Raw genomic sequence first — 7,515 nt, forward strand, 5'->3', positions numbered from 1 at the left:
TAAGCGGGAATCAGTCATACATTTTTCCCTCTCTTGGACAAAAGAATGTGAAGAATACTGCAGGAGCATTGCTAGAAACTCACAGTGCCTTGAACCAACCTGCCAAACACCCCAAAATCCTAAGTGACCTGCAAATGTTCATTCCCTTCCTTAAAACACCATTGAAAACAATGAGTTATTACTGGTTGGCTTTTTCACATGCTTGAAAGGCTACCAACATGTGCAGATGAATGCTAAGCACACGCTAAAAGACACCTTACATCCATTATGCACGGGCTGCTTCTTCAGAGATCACTGAAAACCCGCCTCAAACACCAGCGTTAGCAACCCGAGCAGAATCAGACGACAACAGTAGCTGTCAACTTTATGGAGACACTTCTGAAATAAGAGCTATATTACATCATCGCTGGTGTGAAACGGGGCTGCCAGCTTCTCTCCACGCCAGCAATCCAATGGTGTGTTTGAAAGAAAGGTCCCCCGGGGTCATTGTGCGCTAGTTTGGCTGGTAATCTCCTGCTTCTTCAACAGGCAGATCTGGCACCTGCCCTGTTACTGCCTGGAGGGTAAATACCATCCTCCCAGTACATATTTAGGGTAGCCTCCCATCAAGTGTTGATTTTCTGTGCCTGATCTTCTCCTCCTGGAGATTATCCCACTCTGATATCTCCATCTTTTCCCCGATCTTCATGCTGCAAGTGTTAGCAGTCTTTCACTCTGCCTCCTCCCTCCCTGGAAGAGTTTTCCTTTCTTTCCGAGCCTACTCGTCTTCAAACTGCTCCCAACTGCGTATATTCCATGCTGGTAACATGCAGATGAACATCGTAGTCATGATCCCACTCAGATACTAAACAAGCCTCCCACCAATGCCTAGTCCTCCTTTAAAGTGCTAGAACATTTCAGCTTGCTTTCAGTCTCCTGAAAGCACCAGGAAATCCTCTGGAGTAGGCAGGCAGCAGCAAGCGTGCTTACTGTGTTTGTACCTCAGAGAACGGCTCGGCACGGACTCGCCTCCAAGCGCACGTTTGGAGGGAAGGAGAGGGTGAGACCCCCCCTCCCCCCGCCCTAACAAGGTGGAGCGGTGGGTCCATAGTCAGTAGAGAGCCTTGGCTCCTGCCCACCTCATCTCAGCGCCCCAGGAGAGGGGCTTCAGCATCAACGGGAGGCATTTTGCGTGTTGACTTCTTTCACAAGTTGTGCAAGCTCATGAGCACGCTTGGTAAAACCAGGAGAGAGACCCAAGGGCAGCTCAAGCTTGGTATGCCCAAGGAAACCCAGACCTGATAGTCAGGATAACATCAGGGTTTCCATCATCCAAGGTGTTTGGAGCAAACACCCTGAGATGGGTGCCTTGGCCAACGTTCCTCACTGTAGAGGCAACAGTGCAAGCTAGAGCGGGAGGAAACGTGGCAGAAATAAGAGTGGGTCTGCCCCCATTGTGTCAGCCGCCGATTTGGTCGTGGTGGGGAAATCCTTTGCTCTGCACTTTTGGCTGGCTCTAGGTCCCCCTGCATAGCTCTTGCAGCACAGCGGGGCTGTAGTGAGAGTTTAAGAACCAGCCTGAAAGTTTTGCATTAAGTATTTATTTGTCATCAACTATTGTAAAAATTTTTGCTTAAACTATTTTGGCTATTTATGGAAAAGGCGTGTTTTAGCAAAACTTCTAGAATTAAGGTTTTTCTGTTCTCAAACTACCACTGATGCAAACGTAGTTCAGACTATATCTTATCTGCTTGTGTGGCACTCATTTAGGTTAGCTGCAAAAGACAGGAGATGAGATAAATGTAATGGAAACTATTGGCCCATGTAAGTTCTCCTGGATGACCTGAGCTAAATGAGCCACCGGGTATCTCTTACTAGAATAAAACCAGAGATAGGGAGAGAAATCAGAACCTGGAGAAAAAAGAAACATGACAGCCATAATCTGTTACTATTGCAACCTGATTACGGGATTCGTTGACATGGTGGGGGACCCTTTCTTTTGGCAAGAATACGTCTTGCTTCATATAACCACAAGGAAAGCATTTGCGGACACGTCAACTTTTAAAATGGATTCTTTCTTCAATTTCCTTTAAAAAGAGCAAACATACGATACGACCGTGAACAAAATAAGCTACATCACCACCCTCATCATGTTTTTACATGCTGTTCTGTACAGTCCTGAGTTAGTAAAGAACTCCAGCACTTCCAGTACAGAAATACCCTTATAAAACTAAAAGGGAATTAGCCTTAATTGTACTTGTGAGTGAAAAGTAAACACATACTTTAGTTCCTTTCTAAGTTAGTGTTTCAAAGGAAACTCTCTCCCAAACCATATTAATCTACTTCTCTACAGTCAAATACCCTATCAGCTTCCATGGGAGTTCTCGGTAACAGCTGTGTATTTGAACCTCATCGAGCATGATGGAAATGTGTTATTGTTAAGAACAAAATATCTGTTGGAGAAATTATACACTGAGTTAGCGGAGAGCAAGAGGAACGGAGTGCATATCTTCTAAGGATTATTAAGGGATGCTGGCAAACTCTGAGTAAGAGTGACCCTTGACTTTGTCTTGGCATTTATATGATGAACTCTTTCAAATATAACTGTGTTGTCTTTAAGTCCCCAGTGTAAAAAAGGAAGAAGGTGAGATGACAACAGAAGAAGAGTCAAACAGGGAAATAGTAATGTAGGAGAAAAACACTGAAGCAAAGTAGAAATACAGAGAAACTCTTATGAGGCTACCATCAAACTAAGGCCATTTAGTAAAATAATAACCTCCATCCAGGCTCTTGCATCGAGTTAACGGGGAAAAAAAGCCCCATACCAGCTATGTTTGCAACTGTCCAGTGTATTTTTATGCTATCATTTTCTGACTAAAATGACAAACAAATTCTCCCCTGAGATGGTATTCACAACAGCCAGGAAATAGTGCTAATGTTGACCTAAATAAATAAAGCTTCTCCTGCAAGGATCCTTTATCACAAGGTACTTTGAAAACATTTACTGCAAAATGCATATGAAACCCCCGGGGACAACCAACCTGCTAGACACTATGGTCTCACTATCCTGATTTGGCAAGCGAGGCCGAGAGCTTTATAAATATGCTGCTGAAGAAAACAGTGGTACACGGGGTAAGATGACTGATGCCAAATCAGAAGGTCCCGGATCCTTCTGGTAGACCTTTCAGTTACAGCACAGATGAATTTTCATGGAAATAAAATAAAAATATTATTTTGTGGAGTTGTATGCATGGGTTTGAGCTAACGGGTGTTGGCACACATACAGTTTTAACTACCTGCGCTGTCTTATGATGATTTGCATGATGTTTTCTGCCGCAGGTTGTGCTATTACTCCTGCTTAACTGTTTGATTGGGTCATTCATTGCTGTTAATGAGAGCAGTTACACACTTAACTTGAACAAAATAGCTCTCTTTAGATGCACTGTTTCTTGAGGTGAATTATATCTCTTGTTCTTAATCAATCTGAAGCAGTAGAGCTGACATCCCTTTCCAAAATCAAGCTGTCCAAAGATAGGGGCAAGTGTAGAGGAAGATTTTGTGGAAGCTTATTTAGGATTTTATTGTAAACGCATCAAACTCAGCAGTGTTAGAGGTTGCTGGTAAAAATATTATTGCTACTCCTACTTTCTATTTGCATCATAGATTTGAAGTTGGTTTTGTTCCATTTGCAGCCCACATACTGCTGCAGCATCCTTCCTTTTGCTCTACCTGCTAACCCGTCAAAAAGGTGGGCCGTTAGCAAAACCTCCACTGAGCCGCAATTAGCAAGTCTTCTGTTCCAGCAGAGATGACAAAACCGGCTTTTGTTTTTCCAAGTCTTGGAGCTAGACTGGCAAAGAAGGGCCATTATTTTCATTTAGTGCCCCCCGTGATGCTGCCCGCTTACCTTAAAGATGTTGTTCTGCATGGGCTCTACGAGTCAGTACCTTCCTCACGTGCAACATACACCCGAAGTACCTATGCAGGTGTCGCCGTGAATTAATCCACTTCAGCCACCTAAGCCCTCTCTGCTTTTCATCACCTCTACTTGAGTTGAACTAAAGAGAATCTACGCATTTTCCCTTCCATTTTCTTTTCTGATGCACTCTCCTATTCTAATTGCTCCTCATAGGAGCCAAAGTAACTTTTGTTTGTGACCCAGGGAACTTTATTGAATAAGTATATCTAGAAGTGTTTCTAACACTGAACAGCACACAAACCGCGTGATTACTTTTAGTGTCTCTTATTGAACAAAGTATTGTAATAACCTGAAAGATTCTTCAGTGAACAGTGCTGGATCTGCGCAATTTATAGCGTATTTAAATATTTTTACATTGGTACCCAAGATTGAATTCCAGTATTTCTCTTTTGTATCTCTGAGCGTTTTAATACACTTCTGGGAACACTTACCTTTTATGATGAAAACAATATTTTCTAACATAAAGTGGTGATTTCAGCTTAAGTGCAACCATATGTATCTTAGGGCAAGGGCTTTTGGTTCTAAAAAACTGTTTAATGTTAAGGATCTTTCACAATGGAAATGTCACAAACTACCATATACCAGCTTGCTTGGGGAAACAAAGATAAAACGCAGAGCAGTACAGCTTCTATAGTTAAGAATAAATACTTTGAAGCACAACCGCAAATTGAGATTTTTTCAATGGAAATTGTATAACTACAGAGATATGGGGAAAACACCAAACAAATCTGCTTGATTTAATGAGCCTGTCTCTCTTGGTGAGGGTTAGATCATGTCCTATTTTAGTTTACCAGTTTGATTACTGGTGGGTAATAACACCGTTAAACCTAATTCCACAAGACTATGCAAATAACTTATCCCTGGGTCTGTACATCATATACCCCTCATCAGCAGAAACATCACATTCAATTATTTTGTTTCAGGCAAAGATCTCAAATCTTTCAGAAACCTGAATTAATCTTTACAGCTTAGAGGGACATTTTTGGGTCCATTTTACAAAAAGAAAAACTGAGGCAGAGAGCATTTAAACTGCCAGTAAATGACTCTGATATTGCAGCTCGGTCCCTAAGCTCTTTGCCCACAATAATAATGCCGGTCAAGATTTGGCAGTCCCAACACTTTTTTCTAAGAAGTATATAATGAGTCTTCTCCTGTGCCCTCTGGGTATATTACTTTGACTCTGGGAAAAGATCCATGTAAAAATAGTTGTATTATTATATCAAAGATATGCACTCATTCATATCACCTAATGGCAAAACACTGGTGAGGAGCAATTATTAATTTGGGGGTAAAATGACTTTAGTTGTTCAACCGGTACAAGAATCAGAAGAAAAAGCAGAGGACTCGGGCAAACAGCAAGAGAACAGCAATCAGATTTTCCAGCTCTTGAGCCTTCTCAGATTCACACCATCTACCCTAAAGGTTAATGTTCACCTGTGAGTCACACGTTTCTTGTGCATTTACCCTGTGGCCTGCACCCTGGGGTAGTGAATTTGGAAGAGGTTTTATGGAAGAGCTGTGAAATCATAGAATCATTTAGTTTGGAAAAGATCCTTAAGATCATCTAGCCCAACCATTAATCTAGCACTGCCAAGTCCACCACTAAACCACGTCCCTCAGCACCACATCTACGCATCGTTTAAATACCTCCAGGGATGGTGACTCAACCACTTCCCAGGGCAGCCTGTTCCAGTGCTTGGTAATCCTCTCGGTGAAGAAATATTTCCTAATATCCAATCTAAACCTCCCCTGGTGCAACTTGATGCCATTTGCTCTTGTCCTGTTGCTCCTTACTTGGGAAAAGAGACCAACACCCACCTCACTACAATCTCCTGTCAGGTCATTGTAGGCAGCCTCCTTTTCTCCAGGCTAAACCACCCCAGTTCCCTCAGCTGCTCCTCGTAAGACTTATTCTCAAGACCCTTCACCAGCTTAGTTGCCCTTCTTTGGACATGCTCCAGCACCTCAATGTCTTTCTTGTAGTGAGAGGCCCAAAACTGAACACAGCACTGAAGATGTGGCCTCACCAGTGCCAAGTACAGGGGGACAATCACTGCCCTAGTCCTGCTGGCCACACTATTTCCGATACAAGCCAAGATGCTGTTGGCCACCTTGGCCACCTGGGCACACTGCCTGCTCATATTCAGCTGGCTGTTGACCAACACCCCCAGGTCCTTTTCCACCAGGCAGCTTTCCAGCCACTCTTCCCCAAGCCTGTAGCATTGCATGGGCTTGTTGTGACCCAAGTGCAGGACCTGGCACTAAGCCTTGTTGAACCTCATACAGTTGGCCTTGGCCATCAATCCAGCCTGTCCAGATCCCTCTGTAGAGCCTTCCTACCCTCAAGCCGATCAGCGCTCCTGCCCAACTTGGTGTCATCTGCAAACTTACTGAGTGTAAGATCATTAAGATATTACACAGAACTGGCCCCAGTACTGAGCCCTGAGGAACACCGCTTGTGACCGGCAGCCAAGTGGATTTAACTCCATTCACCACAACTCTTTGGGCCTGGCCATCCAGCCAGTTTTTTACCTGGTGAAGTGTACGCCCATCCAAGCCACGAGCAGCCAGTTTCTCCAGGAGAATGCTGTGGGAAATGGCGGCAAAGGCTTTACTAAAGTCCAGGCAGATAACATCCACAGCCTTTCCCTCATCCACTAAGTGGGTCACATTGTCAGAGAAGGAGATCAAGTAGATTTAACTAAACATTAAATGCTCTGGGAGCACCCGGCCATGGAGGCAGGGGATGTCGCTGCTTCTGAGCCTACACTGGTTGTGCTCCTCACCTGGTACCTGCTTTCTGTTCATGGCCGGGTGCCCCTCTGAGCCCTACCTTCCCTCAGAGCTGGAGGAGCTGGGTAGCAAGAGGAGTGGGTGGCTCATCCCCTGTGCCCCCGCCGTGCTGGGGTGTGCGTGCCGAGGTGTGCCGTACCGGGGCGGCTGGAAGCGCACGTGCCCAGGCGGGCACTGGCGGCGAGCCTCTCCTGTGTGCCCCACGATGCCGGGGGCCCTCCATGCTGCAGCAGCCATCCCGTGCTGTGCCGCCAGCCTTCCCTCTTTAATCAGGCTTTTAATCAATCAGCACTTGGGACAAAGCATGAGCCTGCCAATATTTTCCGATCTTTTATTGGTGACTCATTTTTTGTGCAGCGTGTTTTCCATGAAGAGAAGGCAACCCAGATACTACCAGGGAAGAGAGGTGTGAAGATTCAGATAACTACAATAAAGATAATTCCAAATAATTTGTCAGGAAAATTCAAGATGACTATCGTTATTAATAATTTCGGTCTCTGAGGTCTGTGCAGTTACATGAGACTGAAATGAAACTTGGCCTAAGGTTTCCCTGCCTTTCACTGGGTTTTATTGTTGGCTTAAAGATGCAGTTGCTGTGAAGATGCTGTCTCTCATAATCTCACGTTTATCTTACTCTCAGGTTTCTCACAAATCTTTCGACATTCCTTGCTCGGGAGTAATTCCCACTAAATCTAAAGTACGTGGCAGTACTCTGAAGGAAAAAAATCTGGGAGTAAAATCTAGAAGGAAAACCATAGGCTGAA

The sequence above is a fragment of the Grus americana genome, chromosome 5 (genome assembly GCF_028858705.1).
Source record: "Grus americana isolate bGruAme1 chromosome 5, bGruAme1.mat, whole genome shotgun sequence".
NCBI classification, from domain to species: domain Eukaryota; kingdom Metazoa; phylum Chordata; class Aves; order Gruiformes; family Gruidae; genus Grus; species Grus americana.